A 20,482-nucleotide genomic window follows, 5' to 3' on the forward strand; every position below is an offset into this window, starting at 1 on the left:
GTGGCCTCTCCCGTTGCATAGCACAGGCTCCGGATGCGCAGGCTCAGCGGCCATGGCTCACGGGCCCAGCCGCTCCACAGCATGTGGGATCTTCCCGGACCAGGGCACAAATCCGTGTCCCCTGCATCGGCAGGCAGACTCTCAACCACTGCACCACCAGGGAAGCCCTATATTCATTTTTTTTTAAAAAAACAAATATTGCTCTAGGTTGTATCTTACCTTAAATGTGTTCTTATTTATTAAACAGTGTTCGGTTAAATAAAATATGCTACTATCCTAAATGAGGATCTTTTTGTTCTTATAATCTTCCTAACAACAAAGAAAGATTAATGTTCGAACAAGCACATGTTTTGCCCTCTATCACGGACAATAACCTAAACAGAATTCTTCAGTATTACCAATTTCACCGTGGTCACACTGTACACACCCAGAATTACAATTTTAGTGTGGGTAAGATCTTTGCGCATGCCAGGCAAAGCCAGAGCACTGAAAATAAAGGGGGAAAAATCTCAGTTCAGTGATAAGTCTGGTTCCATGGTTGGAACAGTCTTCAGAAGTTGGAAAATTATGCCTGCAATAAAATTTAAAAGATAGAAGGTAATGATTTAAGAGAAAACTCTGGTGACAGTTCAAAGTGTCTGTGAGTCCCATGTATAGGCTTCACTTTGGGGATGTTGGCTGCTCGCTAACACTTCATTGATAGGAAAAGAGCTACCGTCTATAAACTCTCAAAAGGGTAGTAGAAACAAGAGGCTAAGACACAAAATAAAAGGAGCTACAGCCTTACCAATCTCCATTTACTTATTTATCACTCGCATACTACTGGTTTAGCAAAAGAATTTGAAGTAACTTTTAATGAAAAATTCAAAGGCATTATCATCCTAAAATAAAATAACAATGCCAAAAAGCCATGTAACAAAGGGAAAGACACTTGGTCCTTTGTGGAAACTTGAACCTCTCAGGTTTGCCCTCACACTGGGCAACAGAAGCACCTAAAGCCGGGTCTTCAATGCCTCCAAGGTCTTTGTCCTGAAGCCCCAGCCCTGACCTGCTCCTCCAGGCCTTCCACCTCCCCTCCCCTGCAGCCCTGTTCACACCACACTGGCCTCATCTCGGGCCCTCAGCTCAGCACCACTCCTTTCCTTTGACCTTTGATCTCTCTGTCAGGTTATCCCTCTGGCTTGTTATGCAGGAGGAAATTGATCCAAGATCAAGGAGAGAGATTTAATACAAACTGCTACTGACAAGGTATACCAATTTGAACATTTATTGACTCTAACCAACTATGTTTAGCCAGGCCAAAGCTGCAGGCTCATTTAAACTGCCCCCTCGCCTTCATGCTTGGGAAGGCCAGGATCACTCAGAAGTCAGTAGTACTATCATGGGTATTAGCTTCATAATGTCTGGTTCACCCAACATTTGGTATCACCCAGCTTTAGTTTCTCAATGTTACTGGTCTGCCTCTGTCCTCATAGAATAGATTTAGGTTCTGTATATCTCTAGACCAGTGGCTTTCAAATAGTTTTGACCCAGAACCCACAGTAAGAAATACATTCTTGATTACAACCCAGGACACGTGCATGCATGGGCACGCGCACGCGCACACGCACGCGCACACACACACACACTTCAACAGAAGTTTCATTTAGAAAGAAAAAAATCCCCTTACTTTTACTACATGGGATACATGCTTATGTTTTCTATTCCATTTTATTTTATTGTTAAAAGCTTGAGTTGAGATGCTCTAAAATCAATTTTGTAATCCTCTAAAAATATTTGACTAGCAGTTTCAAAAAATCTGATCTTGAAATAGAATTACAAATGTAGAAAACAAACTTATGTTTACCGGGGGTAAGAGCGGGGAGAGATAAATTGGGAGATTGGGGTTGACATATACACACTACTATATATAAAATAGATAACTAATAAGAACCTACTGTACAGCACAGGGAACTCTACTCAATACTCTGTAATGGCCTATATGGGAAAAGAATCTAAAAAAGAGTGGATGTATGTATATGTATAACTGATTCACTTTGCTGTACACCTGAAACTAACAGAACATTGTAAATCAACTATATTCTAATAAAAAATTTTTTAAAATTCTGATCTTGAGAAGTAGATAGTCCTGGTCTTATCTGCTCGTCCTTATCAGCATTGTTTTCTACCTTCAGACGGTCCAACTATAGCTGAATCATTCTCAAGATGTTGCTGGATCTTACTAGTTATGTGACTACTGGTTTAAGGGCCATCCTCAATAAAATACAAACACCCCACACGTGCATGCACACGCGTGCGTGCACACACACACACACACACACACACACACACACTCCCTTCCTCAATTCTGTTGCTCCCATAGAATTTCAGCTGGGTCTATTCCAGTTGCAGAATATCCCAAACTCTCTTGGCCACAATCAGTAACAGAGCCTTTTTCAGCCACCCTGGGTGGTCTAGGTCCTCCAGATCTTCTGACATGACCCCCTGCCTCATGCTCTGTTCCACAAGCTAGACCCTAAGAGGAGCGAGTTGTACCAAACAGTCCAGGTAAAAGATAATCTTTTAACTCCCTGGCAATCAAGACAAGAAAGGAAGAGGGCACAAGGGTTTTGTAGGGATACTGACATAATTCTCATTAACCAATAAAAGGAAACATATTTCATCTGGAGAAATAAAATTTTTCCTAGAACTAAATGCTGAGGAATTTATTGTGTGATATTCTTATCTCTTCAGTACACACTGAGATGCATAAAAGCTGCTGAAATCTTATTCTATATATAAAGAATTCTACAGTATATGTCTTGATTTTGTCATTATTTATGCAGTTAATGTTTCTTGGTTTATTTTTCAAGTGTTCTAGAATTATTCCTAGATTTCCCCAAAGAGCATTTTTTAACTAATTGGCAGAACTGGATTCTGATAGCCCCTAAGCAGTCTTGAAGGGAACTCAACACTTGCTACTTACACTTCCTCACTACATATCCCACTCTTTACCCCCCTGAGCTACAATTTAATTATTTTTTAACCCCCTCAAGATCAGACTTCAGGATTTCTCAACTGAACCTCTTCTCTAGGTGACTGTATCAGTCAGAATGGGCTACATTATGCTAAAGAAACAAACAACCCTAAAACCTTAGTGACTTAAAACAATAAGGTTTAAATCTCATTCATGCTACATGTGTCTATCTCACATTAGTTTGGAGGTAAGGGGGGTGCTCTGCCTTATGTCATCCTCACTCAGGAACTCTGGTTTATGGAATATCCATATCTGGAATGTCACCTGTCGCTCTGATAGGGAGAAAGAGACATGGAACATTGAGCACCAGGAGCTCTTAAAGTCTTCTACCTCATAGCGACACGTCACTTCTGCATTCATTTCACTCACTAGAACATGTCACGTGGCCATTCCTAACATCAAGAGAATGGACGAAGTGCCATCTCACCTTGTGCCCAGGAGAGACACATAAGACATTTCATGCACAGTCCTCCCCATCATTAGAAGCTATGCCTCTCCACAGCATCTAACTCTGTTGAGCACTTCTCTTTCTTTAAATTCTCTTCTCCTTTGGCCCTGATCCCCTCTTCTCTGACTCCTTCTATTACCCTTCTTTTCTCCCTCAAAATGTATGTGTCCTCCATTGTCAGACCTAAAATTTCATCCAGAATGGACCAAAAAAGAACCTAGAAAAAATGGTCCTACAAAAAATGGTCATCTCAGAGAACTATAGCCAAAGTAAATATGCACGAATTTATAAAAAGCTCACTTTTTCCTCCAAGTTCTTTCTTTTCTAATAGACAATACAACCAACTGTCCAGAAATCCCATTTGGGAAAATTTATGTAACAGAATAAAAGAAGCTCTACTATATAAGGATACATGTACTAAGATATTTATCTTATTACCGCTTAGAAAAGCAAAAACATGGGAAGAACCTAAGTGAGGAATTAGGGATGTTCCTTATTCAGCTGTGATATATCCATACCATGAACTATTATGCAACTGTTAAAAAGGTTGAAATGGGGGAGAGCAGCCAAGATGGTGGAGTAGAAAGATGCTGAGCTCACCTCCTCTCATGAGCACACCAAAATCACAATTGTCTGAAGAACAACCATCAATGAAAAAAAAACTCCAAAAAACCAGAACCTACCAGAAAAGATCTTCTACAACTAAAAATATAAAGAAGGAACCACGACAAGATGGGTAGGAGAGGGACTTCCCTGGTGGTGCAGTGGTTAAGAATCTGCCTGCCAATGCAGGGGACATGGGTTCGATCCCTGGTCTGGGAAGGACCCACATGCCATGGAGCAACTAAGCCCGTGAGCCACAACTGCTGAAGCCCACGTGCCACAGCTATTGAAGCCCGAATGCCTAGAGCCTGTGCTCCACAACCAGAGAAGCCACCGCATGGAGAAGCACACGCACTGCAACAAAGAGTAGCCCCCGCTTGTCACAACTAGAGAAAGCCTACACACAGCAATGACAACCCAAAGCAGCCAAAAATAAATAAATAAAATAAATAAATTTATTAAAAAAAAAAAGATGAGTAGCAGAGGCAGACTTGCAATATAATCACAAGTGGGTGGGCAACCCACGAACTGGAGAAAAATTATATTGCAGAGGTTCTCCCACAGGAGTTAGAGTTCTGAGCCCCACATCAGGCTTCCCAGACTGAGGATCCTGCATCAGGAAGATGAGCCCTCAGAGCATTTGGCTTTGAAGGCCAGAGATGTTTAACTGCAGGAGACCCACAAGACTGGGGGAAATAGAGACTCCACTCTTAAAGGACAAACACAAAATCCCACGCACACCAGGACCCAGGGCAAAAGCAGTAATTTGATAGAATCCTGGGCCAGACCTACCTGCTGGTCTTGCAGAGGCTCTTGGAGAGGTGGGGCTGTGGGGAGGAGGCTGCAGCTCACCCTGGGTACATAGACACTGGTGGTAAACATATTGGCCACCAACTATATGAACACTCATGGCAGCTGCCATATTGGCTCACTAGTGCCAAGACCTGGCCTCACCCAATAGTCTGTAGGCTCCAGTGCTGAGATGCCTCAGGCAAAACAGCTAACTGGGCAGAGACACAGCCTGACCCATCAATAGACAGGCTGCCTAAAGACTAAAGAGCCCATAGCCACCAACAGATATGTCCCTATTCATGGCCAGCCCACCAGAGAGCCAAGACCCAGCTCCACCCACCAGTGGGCAAGCACCGGCCACCCCTGCCAGGAAGCCTGCACAAACCTCTAGAGCAGCCTCACCCACCAGGAGGAAGCCATCAGACACAAGAAAACTATGACCCCAGAATGCAGACCAGACCCTCACGGGGACCAGCTGGGCCCTGGCCCTGCCCACTAGCAGACAAATGCAACCTTTGGGATACCCTGGACCTTATACTGAACTGTGTCAGGAACTGCACCCTCCCACCCCAAATATCTGAAACAAGCTCTGGGACCCCTGGGCTCTGCATTCAGATGCCAGGAACAAGCTCTGCCTGCCAGTAGTTTGACATTAACCCCAGGATCTGGCTTCACCTGCCAGTGGTTGGGAATCAGCCCCAGAGTCTTCAGGACCCTGGCTCTGCCCACCAGTGAGCCAGCACTAGCCCCAGGACCCCCTAGGATTCCACAACCAGCCACCTTGTGACCAGTCCCTGCTAAACAGCAGCCAGCAGCATCCTCACAAGGCAGGGCCTGGCAACCAACCAGACAAGGGGCCAACCAAGCCCACCAGACTGCCCACATAGTCAGCCCACCACAACAGAAGGACCCACACAGCCCTCTTAGGGGGAACCACTACAGCATACAGCTTGGGTGATGAGAAGCGAGTGCACTGCTGGTACACATAGATGTCTCCTACAGAGGGCGACTCCTCCAAGGTTGAGAAATGTAACTAACCTACCACACTCATAAAAATACAAATAGCAACTTAGACAGACTGAGGCAGCAGAGGAACATGCTCCAGATAAAGGAACAAGATAAAACTCTAGAAGAAGAACTAAGTGAAGTGGAGACAGGCAATATACCCGAGAAAGAGTTCAGAGTAATGATTGTAAAGATGATCAGAGAACTCAGGAGGACAATGGATATACAGAGCAAAAAGTTAGAAGGTTTAAAAAAAGAGTTAGAAAACATAAAGAATAACCAAACAGAATTGAAGAATACAATAACCGAAATGAAAAATACACTAGAAGGAATAAATAGTAGACCAAATGAGGCAGAAGAACAGATCACTGAGCTGGAAGACAGAGTAGTGAAAATCACTGCCAATGAACAGGAAAAAAAAAAGGATGAAAATAAATGTGGACAGTTTAAGGGACCTCTTGGACAACATCAGGTACACTAATATTTGCATTATAGGGGTCCCAGAAGGAGAAGAGAGAAAGAAAGTGTCCAAGAAAATATTTGAAGAGATAATAGCTGAAAAATTCCTTAACCTTGGAAAGGTAATAGTCATCCAAGTCCAGGAAGCACAGAGTGCCCCACACAGGATTAACCCAAGGAGGAACACAACAAGACATATTGTAATCAAAATGACAAAAATTAAAGATAAAGAGAGAATACTAAAAGCAGCAAGGGAAAAACAACAAATAACATACAGGGGAACTCCCATAAGGCTATCAGCTGATTTTTCAGCAGAAACTCCACAGTCCAGAAGGGAGTGGCGCAATGTATTTAAACTTATGGAAGGGAAAAACCTACAACCAAGAATACTCTATCCAGCAAGGTTTTCATTCAGATTTGATGAAGTCAAAAGCTTTTCAGACAGGCAAAAGCTAAAAGAATTCAGCACCACTAGACCAGCTTTACAACAAATGTTAAAGGAACTTCTCTAGGTGAAAAAGAAAAGGCCACAACTAGACACAAGAAAATTACAAAGTGAAAAAGCTCACTGGTAAAGGCAAACATACAGTAAAGGTAGGAAATCATTCACACACAAAGCTAGTAGGGAGGTTAAAAGACAAAGTAGTAAAATCATCTGTATCCACAATAAGCAGTTAAGGGATACACAAAACAATTAGGTGTAAAATATAATATCAGAAACAATATTTATGAGGGGAGAAGAGTATTTAAAATGCATTTGAAATTTAGAGATGAGCAACTTAAAACAATCACATACGTACAGACAGATGGATACAAAGACAAGACCTGTATATATGCTGCCTACAAGAGACTCACTTCAGATCTAGAGACACATACAGACTGAAAGTGGGGGGATGGAAAAACGTATTCCATGCAAATGGAAATCAAAAGAAAGCCAAAGTAGCAATACTTATATTAGGCAAAATAGACTTTAAAATAAAGACTGTTATAAGAGACAAAGGAGGACACTACATAACTATCAAAGGATCAATCCAAGAAGAAGATATAAGAAGTGTAAATATATATGCACCCAACATAGGAGCACCTCAATATATAAGGCAAATATTAACAGATATAAAAGGAGAAATCGACAGTAACACAACACAGTAATAGTAAGGAAATTTAACACCCCACTTATATCAATGGACAGATCATCCAGACAGAAAATCAACAAGGAAACACAGGCCTTAAATAACACATTAGACCAAATGGACTTAACTGATATTTATAGAGCATTCCATCCAAAAGCAGTAGAATACACATTCTTTTCAAGTGCACATAGACCATTCCTCAGAATAGATCACATGTTAGGCCATAAAACACGCCTCAGTAAATTTAAGAAAACTGAAGTCATATCAAGCATCTTTTCCAAACACAACAGTATGAGACTAGAAATTAACTACAAGAAAGAAACTGAAAAAAAAACCAAATACGTGGAGGCTAAACAATATGCTACTAAACAACAAATGGATCACTGACAAAATCAAAGAGGAAATCAAAAAATACCTAGAGACAAATGAAAACAAAAACATGATTATCCAAAACCTGTGGGACACAGCAAAAGCAGTTCTAAGAGGAAAGTTCATAGTGATACAAGTTTACCTTAGGAAACAAGAAAAATCTCAGATAAACAACCTAACCTTACACCTGAAGCAACTAGAGAAAGAAGAACAAACAAAATCCAAAGTTAGTAGGAGGAAAGAAATTATAAAGATCAGAGCAAAAATAAATGAAAAAGAGACTAAAAACGCAATAGAAAAGATCAATGAAACTAAAAGCTGGTTCTTTGAAAAGATAAACTAAATTGATAAAACTTTAGCCAGACTCATGAAGAAAAAGTGGGAGAGGGCCCAAATCAATAAAATCAGAAATGAAAAAGGAGAAGTTACAAACAACAGAACAGAAATACAAAGGATCATGAGACTGATACAAGCAACTATACACTAATAAAATGGACAATCTAGAAGAAATGAACAAAGTTTTAGAAAGGTACAATCTCCCAAGACTGAACCAGGAAGAGACAGAAAATATGAAAAGACAAATTACCAGTACTGAAATTGAATCAGTAATTTAAAAACTCCCGACAAACAAAAGTCCAGGACCAGATGGCTTCACAGGTGAATTCTACCAAACATTTAGAGAAGAGTTAACGCCTATACTTCTGAAACTATTCCAAAAAATTGCAGAGGAAAGAACACGTCCGAACTCATTCTGTGAGGCCACCATCACCATGATACCAAAAGGAGACAAAGGTGTCACTAAAAGAGAAAATTACAGGCCAATATCACTGATAAACATAGATGCAAAAATCCTCAACAAAATACTAGCAAACCAAATCCAACAATACATTAAAAGGATCATACACCATGATCAAGAGGGATTGATCCCAGGGATGCAAGGACTTTTCAACATCCCCAAATCAGTCAATGTGATACACCACATTAACAAATTGAAGAATAAAAGGCATATGATCATCTCAATAGATGCAGAAAAAGCTTTTGATAAAAATCAACATCCATTTATGATAAAAAAAAACTTCATAAAGTGGGCATAGAGGGAACATATCTCAACATAAAAAAGGCCATATATGACAAACCCACAGCTAATATCATACTCAATGGTGAAAAACTGAAAGCATTCCCTCTAAGATCAGGAACAAGACAAGGATGCCCACTCTTGCCATTTTTATCCAATATAGTTTTGGAAGTCCTAACCATAGCAATCAGAGAAGAAAAACAAATAAAAGGAACCCAAATTGGAAAGGAGGAAGTAAAACTGTCACTGTTTGCAGATGACATGACACTATACATAGAAAATCCTAAAGATGTTGCCAGAAAACTACTAGAGCTCATCAACAAATTTGGTAAAGTAGCAGGATACAAAATTAATATACAGAAATCTGTTGCATTTCTATACACTTACAATAAAATATCAGAAAGAAAAATTAAGAAAACAATCCCATTTACCATCACATCGAAAAGAATAAAATACCTAGGAATAAACCTACCTAAGGAGGCAAAAGACCTGTACTCTGAAAACTATAAGGCATTGATGAAAGAAATCGAAGATGACACAAACAGATGGAAAGATATACCATGTTCTTGGATTGGAAAAATCAGTACTGTTAAAATGACCACAATACCCAAGGCAATCTACGGATTGAATGCAATCTCTATCAAATTATCAGTGGCATTTTTCACAGAACTAAAATTTAAAAATATTAAATATGAATTTGTGTTTCTTTTGTATAGAAACACAAAAGACACTGAATAGCCAAAACAATCTTGAAAATAAAGGATGGAGCTGGGGGAAATCCCTGACTTCAGACTATACTACAAAGCTACAGTAGCCAAAACAGTATGGTACTGGCACAAAAACAGACACATAGATCAGTGGAACAGAATAGAAAGCCAAGAAATAAACCCATGCACGTATGGTCAATTAATCTATGACAAAGGAGGCAAGAATATAAAATGGATAAAGACTGTCTTTTCAATAAGTGATGCTGGGGAAACTGGACAGCTACATGTAAAAGAATGAAATTAGAACATTCTCTAACACCATATACAAAAATAAACTAAAAATGGATTAAAGATCTAAATGTAAGACCAGATACTATACAAATCCTAGAGGAAAATATAGGCAGAACACTCCTTGACATAAATTGCAGCAATATTTTTTTGGATCCATCTCCTAGAGTAATGGAAACAAAAGCAAAAATAAACAAATTGAACTTAATTAAACTTAAAAGTTTTTGCATAGCAAAGGAAACCATAAACAAAACAAAAAGACAACCCACAGACTGGGAGAAAATATTTGCAAATGATGTGACCAACAAGGGATTAATTTCCAAAATATACAAACAAATTATACAGCCCAATACCAAAAAAACAAACAACCCAATTAAAAAATGGGCAGAAGACCTAATTAGACATTTCTCCAAAGAAGATATACAAATGGCCAACAGGCACATGAAAACATGCTCAATATTGCTAATTATTACAGAAATGCAAATCAAAACTACAATGAGGTATCACCTCACACTGGTCAGAATGGCCATCATCAAAAAGACTACAAATAATAAATGCTGGAGAGGCTGTGGAGAAAAGGGAACCCTCTTATACTGTTGATGGGAATATACATTGGTGCAGCCACTATGGAAAACAGCATGGATGTTCCTTGAAAAACTAAAAATAGGCTTACCATATGATCCAGCAATCCCACTCCTGGGCATATAACCAGAAAAGATGCAAACTCTAATTCAAAAAGATCCATGCACCCCAGTGTTCATAGCAGCACTGTTTACAATAGCCAAGACATAGAAACAACCTAAATATCCACCAACAGGTGAAGTGAATGGATAAAGATGGTGTGGTAGATATATATGCAATGGAATATTACTCAGCCATAAAAGAGAAAGAAATAATGCCATTTGGACCTAAAGATTATCATACTGAGTGAAGTAATCAGACAGAGAAAGACAAATGTCATATGATATCACTCATATGTGGATTCTAAAGAAATGATACAAATGAACTTATTTACAAAACAGAAATAGACCCGCAAACATGGAAAACAAACTTATAGCTACCAAAGAGGAAAGGCTGGGGGAGAGATAAATTAGGAATTTGAGATTAACAGATACATGCTACTATATATAAAATGGATAAACAACAAGGATCTACTGTATAGCACTGGGAACTATATTCAATACCTTGTAATAACCTGTAATGGAAAAGAATCTGAAAAAAGAATATATCTATATCTATCTATCTATCTACCTATCTATCTATATCTCTCTCTCTCTCTCTATATATATATATATATAACAGAATCACTTTGCTATATACCTAAACATTGTAAATCAACTATACTTCAAAAAAAGATTGAAATAGAGTTACCCCTCATTGTCCATAGTGTATTGTTAAATAAGAAAGGCAATTTGCAGAGTTACATTTATATTACAATTCCAAAATGGCAACCAGCAAACACCAAAACACCAACACCAACCAAAAGGTCCTAACTATGTGTTTTTGTGTTTCAGCATAAAGGAAATACAGAAAGATATACAACAGGTTGTTAATGTTGATAATCTCAGAAGGATTAGAATGGAGGGCAGTGGAAAGAGATTTTTAACCTTCCAAAAATATAGTTTAGGATGGTTTCATAGATTATAATCATTGATACTGTAATTTTTAATTTAATAAAGGATAAGGTAATACAAAAAGAAAACTAAAGGAAATTGTAATTAAGGAAAACAATAACAAAAATAAAGCCTGTAATTTCAACACTTCCACCCTGCCACGTGACCCTCCACCTGTCCACATTTATTTCATAGCTGTGGTCCCAATGCACGTACCAGCTTTTCACTTAACTTCACATCTTAAATGCTTTTTCTGATCACCCCTCAGTCCTTGCAAAGATTTCCTTTATCTTCATCATCCTGTAAAGGGCTAATAAACTACAATTTATCAAACCACTATTTCAAAGTGGATAGCATGATGATCATTGCAATACTAGGTCTGTCATCCTAGCTTATGCCTTTAAACATTATTTTTCCTTGAGGGCCATTTTCTATTATGAATTTTTGATGTAGGAGCAACATTAGTTTCTTTTTGTATTCTAGTATGATTTAGAAGGTAAATACTCTGTTTCAACATTACTCATCATTAACTTCAGACCTTCCATAAATATCCCGTGCACCGTAACCATCAATTTATATCTATCTATTCCAGCATAACTTTAGAATTTCTTTTATGGCAGATAAGGAGTTAAGTCCTTTTTGGATTTTCTTCCTTCTTTCATGCTTTCTCATTAGTCATTAGCTTAATCTGAGAGCTAATATACCTCTTTTTGTGTCTTCTACACCCTGTTTTCATTCCAACCAATTAAAATAAATACTTCCTCTCCTTCCCCTTCTGCTTGCTTTGTAAAGGGGGGGGAGTAAGAATATATATTTATATTTATTTGTTGGTGCATAAGAAACTTCTTTTAGTGGTTCTATCTATTAGCTAGATATGGAAATAGTCTTACCTGTGGTGAGATGGGGGTGGGAGCCAGGTTGGATGGGAGTAGGAATGGGGGAATATAGATATTTCACAATATCTATCTACCATCTCTCAGTTATGCATTTATCTCTTCAAGATGTGGTACTATCTATAAAAATTTCCAGTGGGACCAAGTTAGGATAGTTTCACATTCCTCTACCACAACTTACAGCGTCTAAAGATAATGAATTCTATTTACAGAATTTTTAAAGAAAAAGAGATTGATATAAGATGGCTATGTCCATCCAATCTATTATTTTTTTCATGAAAGACATTCTAAGACCTGAAAAATTTTCAGAAACTATACAACTCAAATAGTTATTCTGTTGAAGTCATTGGAGGGTCTCATCTAGAATAATGAGTGTTAAATGGAGAAATTTTCGCTACAAAAAATGCATAAATAATGAGCAGTGAACTCAATTATTCCACATAAAATATAACTAGTATTTCAACCACCTGTTTAGAAAATAAGTAAAAATAACCTAAGTGGGAAAAGGTGGTTTCTATAGAACCAAGAGTAAATAATAAAGGAGTGACTTCACAGTAAACACGTTTATTTCTCGTTTACGTGAAGTCCAGCAGACAATGGTGGGAGACAGGAAGCATCCTAGATATCTCTTTATACACTTTGTTTTGGGGACTATGTATATTTGGATGATCTCTATCTGGTGTTTCACCATTATAATCTCCTATAGTCGCCATTTTATCTTTTAACAGTTTTCTATGATTGTAATCATTGCAGAGCAGAATTTTAAGCTGTTCTGTTTCTGTTCACAACTGCCCATTCCTTGAGATTGACTTGTGGATTTTGTTTTATTTTATGCAGGTCATGGGATACACAATTTTATGCAGGAAAATGGTCCTAGAAAAGAAAATTATCTCTGTCACTAAAGGTCTCACAATCTAGAAAAAGAGGCATACAAACACACCACTGCAGCAGTTTAAAAAAAAAAAAAAAAAGCAGCACTTGAGAGAGGTGTGTGAGAACATAAAAGAGGGAGCAATTCACTCTGTGTAGAGTTGAGAAAGATGACATCTGATCCTAGCTGAATATGACCTGGTCCCCCATAAGGACATGGGTGGGGAGCATTCTAAGCAGAGGGAACAGCATCTGCAAAGATATGGTGGCTTGTCTAGGGAGAGCCTGCTAGAAATTGGCATGAATTATATGTGTGAGGAAAGAGACTGGGGGTTTTTGTATAATTCAATTCGAAATGATCTCTAGTTGATTGTTCATTCCTTCCAGAAAGATGTCATTTTGTAAGTAAATCAATTCAAAATCAGTATGCCTTAAATTCTAAAAAGACTCTGCAAATCCTGAGCTCTCTAAGCATGGCTGCAGGGTGCTTCAGAAACACACCAGCATAACATTAACATCCCAGTATGATAAGAGGTGGAAGATGGATTTTTAACTGTCAGAACTGTGATGCAACTGTCAAAGTACATGAAGTCAGCCACATAAATATCACAGGCCTACCCACTCTGGGACAGCAGAGAACCTCAAACTTTTTAGCAAGTGAGGACATAAAAATAAAGGAAGACTCTGCATGTATCTTCTCATGGAGGATCCAGCCACTTCCATGTCCAGATTTTCTGTACTTCCTCTCCCCAAACATTTTCTTTTAATGCCAAATGAAATTCTTTCACTAAACAATTTCTCTCCTCTGGGTCTGCACTTAGTGCTCAAGTTTTGCTTTTTTGAAATGTTAAAAATGTGAAAAGAAAAAATAATAAATTTGAGCTGGACTTGCATGGAAAACCCAGTATTCCTGCCAGAGCTTCTATGAGAGGTAACTGTGAGAACTTTGGTTCGGTGATTGGCAATGCTGAGCTAACCTCGCTGGGGCCAGCATGTGCTGATGGGGAGAGAGAACAGATCTTCTGAAATGTAAATTTGCCCAGCCCATACCACTGTCCTGCTTCCTCTGACAGTGGACCAAGAAACAAGGACATTGAGGGTAATTTTGCATGAATAATGCATCATGGCCTGGGATGGCTGTGGCTCTTAAGACTGCCATTTCTCAGAATAACAATGGGATCAGGTTATGTCAGACATTTCAATTAAATTCAACAAATGTTTATTAAATACTTTGAGTATGGCTGCAAGTCACTCCTCTGTAGCACTTTCTGAAGAGGCTAAGATAAAGACAACTCCAGGCTTGCCCTGAAAAGCTTAAAACCTGGGGCTTCCCTGGTGGTGCAGTGGCTGAGAGTCCGCCTGCCGATGCAGAGGACACGGGTTCGTGCCCCAGTCTGGGAAGATCCCACATGCCACGCAGCGGCTGGGCCCGTGAGCCATGGCCCCTGAGCCTGCATGTCCGGAGCCTGTGCTCCGCAACGGGAGAGGCCACAACAGTGAGAGGCCTGCGTATGGCAAAAAAAAAAAAAAAAAAAGCTTAAAACCTAAAGAGGGAGATGGAACAAGTGCACAGATACTCAGTGAACCTCAGAAAATGCAAGTGCCACGGAGGGTTACCAGTAAGTATCTGTGGAAGTTGAGGATGCCGGAAGGAAATGTCAACAGAGACGGATTTGAAGTATGGGACAGCAACAGTTTTGAGCACCAACTATGTGCCGGACACTAGCACGTAACTTTAGAGTTAATCCCCCCAACAGCCCTACCAAATAGGTACTGCCATCCGCATTTACCTAATGAGTAAAGTGGGGCTCTGGAAGGTTAAACAGCATACTCCAAACCACAACCATCAGAGGGTAGACCCAAAACTGAATCCTAGATATGGCTTTCCCTACTGTACCGAGCTGACTTTTCTAGGAGTGAAAATGGGAAGGCCTTCAAGAGTAAGGAAACAGCCAAATCAAAGGCATGAAGGCAGCAAAGGATAAAATATATTATGAAAACCTGTGAAACTTGTTATCTAGTTAAACTTGTTGATCCAGTTAAACTTGCAAGAAAGAGTGGAGGTTAGGCTTTGAATGCAGGGTGAGAAGTTTCCATTTTTGCTGGCAGTAGGAGTCATGGAAATTGTAGCCAAAATGACATGGTTGGATTAGTGCTTTAGCAAGTGGACCTAGATAAATTGCTCAGATGAGATGAGAGTGAGAAGAAATTAAAGTTTATTTTAAGAGTCCAGAGTTGAGAAGATATCAAACTCAGGTGTAGGATGAATCTGCCTGGCTTCCTCCTTCACATCACACACACTTATTCTGTAGTTGAAGCCACTTGGTGTCTATTTGCAAACTTAGAGACCCATCTTGTTCTTACAAGAGTCAATGACCCAGCGGACCCCTTCTAGTACCAAGACAGAGGGTGACTCAGAGGTCAGGCAAACATTCTTGGGGAAAGCTCAAAAATACTTCTTGAGAAAAATCTTATGAACGGCCAGAATATCTGAAATCACCAAGGAGGAAATCTTGAATCATTTTGGTTTAATATTTTAAAAAAGGATGACTCTGTAGGTTAGAGAGCTTGAGGAAACCTGAAAGATATACATATTTATTTACTTATTTAAAGCCTTGTTTTTCATTTGGTTAATTCTGCATCTCAGTTGAATGTACTAAGATAGCTCCTGGGTCAGACATATATTTATTTATTCATTCATTCAGCACATTTACTTAATATTATAAGAGGATGAAAACAGACACAGTAGAAGCCCCCTAGATCTCCATGCCTTGTCCCCTTTCCTCATTTTACCTCTTTCCTCTTTTTTTCCTTCTACCTTATCCTCCCCAATCCTTGATTAGCAGAGAAGCTGCAACATTTAAAAAAGCAAAACAGGGCTTCCCTGGTGGCGCAGTGGTTGAGAGTCCGCCTGCCGATGCAGGGGACGTGGGTTCGTGCCCCGGTCCGGGAAGATCCCACGTGCTGCGGAGCGGCTGGGCCCGTGAGCCGTGGTCGCTAAGCCTGGGCGTCTGGAGCCTGTGCTCCGCAGCGGGAGAGGCCACAACAGTGAGAGGCCCGCATACCGCAAAAAAAAAAAAAAAAAAAAAAGCAAAACAATGAGAAGATAAACAAAATTGATAAACCATTAGCCAGACTCATCAAGAAAAAGAGGGAGAGGACTCGAATCAATAAAATTAGAAATGAAAAAGGAGAAGTTACAACAGACACCACAGAAATACAAAGCATCCTAAGAGACTACTCCAAGCAACTCTATGCCAATAAAATGGACAACCTGGAAGAAACGGACAAATTCTTAGAAAGCTATAACCTTCCAAGACTGAACCAGGAGGAAATAGAAAATATGAACAGGCCAATCACAAGTAATGAAATTGAAACTATGATTAAAAATCTTCCAACAAACAAAAGTCCAGGACCAGATGGCTTTACAGGTGAATTCTATCAAACAGTTGGAGAAGAGCTAACACCCATCATTCTCAAACTCTTTCAAAAAATTGCAAAGGAAGGAACACTCCCAAACTCATTCTATGAGGCCACCATCACCCTGATACCAAAACCAGACAAAGATACTACAAAAAAAGAAAATTACAGACAAATATCACTGATGAATATAGATGCAAAAATCCTCAACAAAATACTAGCAAACAGAATCCAACAACACATTAAAAGGATCATACACCATGATCAAGTGGGATTTATCCCAGGGATGCAAGGATTCTTCAATATATGAAAATCAATCAATGTGATATACCATATTAACAAATTGAAGAATAAAAACCATATGATCGTCTCAATAGATGTAGAAAAAGTTTTTGACAAAATTCAACACCCATTTATGATAAAAACTCTAAAGAAAGTGGGCACAGAGGGAACCTACCTCAACATAATAAAGGCCATATATGACAAACCCACAGCAAACATAATTCTCAATGGTGAAACACTGAAAGCATTTCCTTTAAGATCAGGAAAAAGACAAGGATGTCCACTCTTGCCACTATTATTCAACATAGTTTTGGAAGTCCTAGTCACGGCAATCAGAGAAGAAAAAGAAATAAAAGGAATACAAATTAGAAAAGAAGAAATAAAGCTGTCACTGTTTGCAGATGACATGATACTATACATAGAGAACCCTAAAGATGCCACCAGAAAACTACTAGAATTAATCAATGAATTTGCTAAGGTTGCAGGATACAAAATTAAGGCACAGAAATCTCTGGCATTCCTATACACTAATGATGAAAAATTTGAAAGAGAAATTAAGGAAACACTCCCATTTACCATTGCAACAAAAAGAATATAATACCTAGGAATAAACCTACCTAGGGAGAAAAAAGACCTGTATGCAGAAAACTATAAGACACTGTTGAAAGAAATGAAAGATGATACCAACAGATGGAGAGATACACCATGTTCTTGTATTGGAAGAATCAACATTGTGAAAATGACTATACTACCCAAAGCAATCTACAGATTCAATGCAATCCCCATCAAATTACCAGTGGTATTTTTTACAGAACAAAAAATCTTAAAATTTGTATGGAGACACAAAAGACCCCGAATAGCCAAAGCAGTCTTAAGGGAAAAAAATGGAGCTGGAGGAATCAGACTCCCTGACTTCAGACTACACTACAAAACTGCAGTAATCAAGACAATATGGTACTGGCACAAAAACAGAAATGTAGATCAATGGAACAGGATAGAAAGCCCAGAGATAAACCCACGCACCTGTGGTCAACTAATCAATGACAAAGGAGGCAAGGATATACAATGGAGAAAAGACAGTCTCTTCAATAAGTGGTGCTGGGAAAACTGGACAGCTACATGTAAAAGAATGAAATTAGAACACTCCCTAACACCATACACAAAAATAAACTCAAAATGGATTAGAGACCTAAATGTAAGACCAGACACTATAAAACTCTTAGAGGAAAACATAGGAAGAACACTCTTTGACATAAATCCCAGCAAGATCTTTTTTGATCCACCTCTTAGAGTAATGGAAATAAAAACAAAAATAAACAAATGGGACCTAATGAAACTTAAAAGCTTTTGCGAAGCAAAGGAAACTACACACAAGATGAAAAGACAACCCTCCAAATGGGAGAAAATGTTTGCAAATGAATCAATAGACAAAGGATTAATCTCCAAAATATATAAACAGGTCATGCAGCTCAATATTAAAAAAAAAAAAAACAACCCAATCCAAAACTGGGCAGAAGACCCATTTCTGGATAGACATTTCTAAATAGACATTTCTCCGAAGAGGACATACAGATGGCCAAAACCACATGAAAAGCTGCTCAATGTCACTAATTATTAGAGAAATGCAAATCAAAACTACAATGAGGTATCACCTCACACCAGTTAGAATGGGCATCATCAGAACATCTACAAACAACAAATGCTGGAGAGGGTGTGGAGAAAAGGGAACCCTCTTACACTGTTGGTGGGAATGTAAATTGATACAGCCACTATGGAGAACAGTATGGAGGTTCCTTAAAAAACTACAAATAGAACTACCATATGACCCAGCAATCCCACTACTGGGCATATACCCTGAGAAAACCGTCATTCAAAAAGACACATGCACCTCAATGTTCATTGCAGCACTATTTACAATAGCCAGGTCATGGAAGCAACCTAAATGCCCATCGACAGATGAATGGATAAAGAAGATGTGGTGCATATATACAATGGAATATTACTCAGCCATAAAAAGGAACAAAATTGGTCCTTTGTAGAGATGTGGATGAATCTGGAGACTGTCACACAGGGTGAAGTAAGTCAGAAAGAGAAAAACAAACATCACATATTAATGCATATATGTGGAATCTAGAAAAATGGTACAGATGAACCAGTTTGCAGGGCAGCAATAGAGACACAGATGTAGAGAACAAATGTATGGACACCAAGGGGGGAAAGTGGCGGGGGGTGGGGGTGGGGGTGGGATGAATTGGGAGATTGGGACTGACATGTATACACTGATGTGTATAAAATGGGTGACGAATAAGAACCTGCTGTATAAAAAAATAAATAAAAGAAAATTCAAAAAACAAAACAAAAAACAGCTCTTGAAAGAATGGTTCTAGGGTTGCACCAATGATCCTGAACAAGAGGCACAGGTCCAAGCACAAGTTTCACAGAAGTTAGTGACAAAAATGACTACCTGAGCCAAACCACAAGGACACATACCTCTCTCTTCTCTCCACCCCATAAAACTAATAATCCTGCTTTGACTCAGAGTCACCTCATCTCAGGAGCTCACTGATGCACATCAGCTGAGTAAAGCCTTTAGTTTCTACTGAGTCACTTCAACTATTTTCTTCCTTGACCATCTCTTCTGTAAGTTAGGTACTTCATTAGGTAGTTTATATATATATTGTCTTGTTTAACCTTCACAAATAACCCTAAAGTAAAAATATTATTCCCGGTTTATAGATGTCAATACCGAGGCTTAGGTAGATTGGATAACTGGCCTAAAGTCAGTACATGGTACAGCCACGGTTTAAACCCTGATCTACCGGACTCCAACCACGGGTGCAGACAGAGATGTAGAAACCAGGAGATGGTGGACAGTGGTGTCAGGAAGCTGAGGGAAAAAGGAGAGAAGGAAGAGGTGACTATCTGCTGTGTGCCAGGCCCTATGTATCTGTTTTCACACACTCTGTCTCCTTTAATCCAGTTTACAAACAAAGGCATGGAGCTTCAAGATGGCAAGTAACTCATCTGAGCTCACACAACTAGGCAGCACTCTTGGTTCCTTCCCCACCCACTTACCCAGAACCATGTGTCCCCAGTTGCCCTGCCCACACATACTTTCATTGTCTCCTTCCCAACTTGTGGGCAGTTTCCTCTCTGCTCTCAAACTCACGAATTTTCAAAGGAAGTGCCCCCTAAATCTTATACCTCGTCCCCCCGTGCTCAAGCTACTTCCTTACATCCATTCTAGAAAAAATACTTTTACCTTTACCACCTTCACTTCCTCACCTTCCAGCAACTCATTTCAGCCTGGCTCTGCCCCCGCCACTCCTCTGAAACTGATCTAAAGCCAGGTATCCGTCAAGATACTCCTGGGCAACAAAATCAATAGGCTATAGATGGAGAAAAAGAAAATTGTTCTAAGGAATTGACTCACGTGATTATGGAAGCTGAGTTCCCATGATTTGCCATCTGCAAGTTGGAGATCCAGGAAAGCCAGGGGTGCAGCTCCAGTC

This window comes from Aethalodelphis obliquidens, unplaced genomic scaffold (assembly GCF_003676395.1).
Source record: "Aethalodelphis obliquidens isolate GAN/ISIS:26980383/991018 unplaced genomic scaffold, ASM367639v1 scaffold14, whole genome shotgun sequence".
NCBI lineage: Eukaryota > Metazoa > Chordata > Mammalia > Artiodactyla > Delphinidae > Aethalodelphis > Aethalodelphis obliquidens.